Source organism: Camelina sativa, chromosome 11 (genome assembly GCF_030686135.1).
Source record: "Camelina sativa cultivar CO46 ecotype springtype chromosome 11, ASM3068613v1".
In the NCBI taxonomy this organism is placed as follows: domain Eukaryota; kingdom Viridiplantae; phylum Streptophyta; class Magnoliopsida; order Brassicales; family Brassicaceae; genus Camelina; species Camelina sativa.
This window is the reverse complement of record NC_141890.1, coordinates 25,073,243-25,075,662: the sequence shown is the minus strand read 5'-3', so window position 1 is coordinate 25,075,662 and position 2,420 is coordinate 25,073,243. Positions and strand designations below refer to the sequence as shown.

Sequence of the window (2,420 nt, the reverse complement as noted above, 5' to 3'; positions counted from 1 at the left end):
ATCTCTTGTATGGCCAACACTTCCTCAACCACAGCTTCTTCAATCACAACCACTTCCTTCAAAACCTTCTCTTCCTCTTGTTGCTTAGCCATCATCTCCTTTCTCTCAATGATTTCCCTAAGCTCCTTAATCTTTTGTGCTTTGAAACGTCCTGGGAATGGAAGAGGTGGCTTGTAAGCAGGAGGAGTGTACTTAGCAGGCTTGACAGCTTCTGAGTCTGCAACTCGATCGACCACTCGAGCATGTACTCGATCGAGTGGCTGTTCGAGTACTTGGTCGAGTGCAATAACGGACTCCAGTTGCTTTGCACAAACGTCACTTGGGGCTTCAGTAACTAATGAATTCCCCCAAACTTGGACTTCACTGTCCTCAGTGACTTCCTCATCAGGGATATGAATGGCTTTTGCAGTGAACTCCCTTGGATTTTGAACAGCTTTTCCAGGGAGTTGGTTGGGTTTAGGAGCTGAAGTAGAGGCAATGTTACTCTCCATATACTTCATTCTGGAGTTGAGACCTTCAAACTTCAAGTTCAGATCATTGTACTGTGATGTGAGCCTTTGATTCAACTCAGCAAACTGTTTGGCTTCCTCAATCTTGCCTTGTGTTTGCCCAATCAACAACTGTTGCATCATTGCTCTTAAGTCTTGTTCCTGGCCTTGGTTAGTCTGAAACCCTGGTGGGGGACACAATTGGGGCTGGAACACTTGGTGTTGTTGCTTGGGGATGTAATTTTGTTGCTGTTGAGGTTGAGGAGGTGGATAGACCTGGTCTTGAGGGTTGGCCACATTGGTGCTCCTATAAGAGAGATTGCTGTTCTTGAAACCTCCTTGGTTGTAGCCTTTGAATCCTCCCTGGTTCTGCATGTAGCACAACTCAGCAAATTCAGGCTCCCCCTCTTGAACTGGAGCTTCCTCTTCACCAATGAAGTGAATGGACTTAGATTGGCTGAGGAGGATCTTGTCAAGCTTCTCATTGACCATCTTCAAATCCTTCTTATACTTGTCCTCTTGATCAGTTGAGGAGCTCCTTATGGTCCTATCATAGTCCTCATTATAATTGCCATCAGATTGAGCAAGATTCTCAACTAATTCCCATCCTTCTTCCACATTCTTGTTGAGGAAGTTGCCATTAGAGGCTGTGTCAAGAAGCATTCTTATCTTGCGAAGCACCCCTCTATACAAGGTGCTTAGAAGTGACTCATTGCTGAAGCCATGGTGAGGACACTGAGTTTGGAATCCTTTAAACCTCTCCCAAGCTTCACAAAAGCTCTCATTATTCCTTTGAGCAAACCCAGATATTTCATTCCTCAACCTAGCAGTCCTTGCATTGGAGAAGAACTTGGCCAGAAAGGCTTTCTTGCATGCATCCCATGTGGTGATAGCTCCAGTAGGAAGAGTCTTCTCCCAAAGGTGAGCTTTGTCTCCAAGAGAAAATGGGAAGAGCCTTAATTTGAATCCATCTTCACTCACTCCATTGATCTTAGTGAGTCCACATATTCTGTCAAACTCATCAAGGTGATCTAGTGGATCCTCCATTGGCAACCCATGAAACTTGTTTGCTTGTATCATTGAGATCAATCCACTCTTGATCTCAAAGTTATTGTTGGCTACTGAAGGTGGCACAATTCCAGCCCTTTGGTTGTGGGTATTGGGTGCATCTCCTGCACCAATGTGCCTTGGTCTTTGCTCATGGATAGCTTGTTGCTCCATGATGTCTTGACCTTGTTGTTGTTGAACTACTCTCCCTTGCTTATGTCTCAAACCCTTTTGTAGCCTGTGGATGTTGTCAATAGGCTGTTGAAGACTATCTTTGCCTTTTGACCTTGTGTGCATCAACAAACTCTACTACGGACTCGAACAGGTACACGGTCGAGCACAGGCTCGAGTGGGTGGTCGAGTCGACTGGGAAGTAATGGCTAATTTGATCCGGCTTCTGGCTCGACCAAGTGCTCGATCACAGCTCGGTCGAGTGGTGGTCGAGTAGGTGGTCGAGTGGGTACCTGAAACACAAAACAGCCAAGCAAAGGAAGATTCGAGTTCAGTAACTTCACAAGTGTTTAAAACGAACTTAATCTTAGACTAATAGTGATCCTAAATGTCACAAAACACACTCAAATCGGCAACGGCGCCAAATTGAAACTGACTTTCTTTGTGGTGTATGAATGAATGATGTATGGAATGATGATGTATGGAATGAATAGAAGTCAGGGTGTTTCAATTCCCCTTATGCAGTTGCAGTATAAGAGGTGTCAATCCTATCTGAGTGATTGTGAACAATTAAGATGTGCATATGAGTCTAAGTCAAGCCAATTGTAAAGATTGTTTGTCACTAACAATCCTAAAATGAGATATGAAATGCAGAAAGTAAAAACAACTAGAACAGGATACTAAATGCAAACAGAACAAACAACTTGAAGCTAT

The 2,420-nt window shown here is 44.0% G+C and overlaps 1 non-coding gene across 1 annotated transcript; it reads left to right on the top strand.

The window, feature by feature from the left end:
- The first annotated feature begins 1,206 nt into the window (after positions 1–1,206).
- On the top strand, positions 1,207–1,313 carry LOC147934355 (small nucleolar RNA R71). The gene has a single exon (XR_015573335.1). It is a non-coding gene; the product is annotated as a small nucleolar RNA R71 (small nucleolar RNA).
- Positions 1,314–2,420: the final 1,107 nt, after the last annotated feature.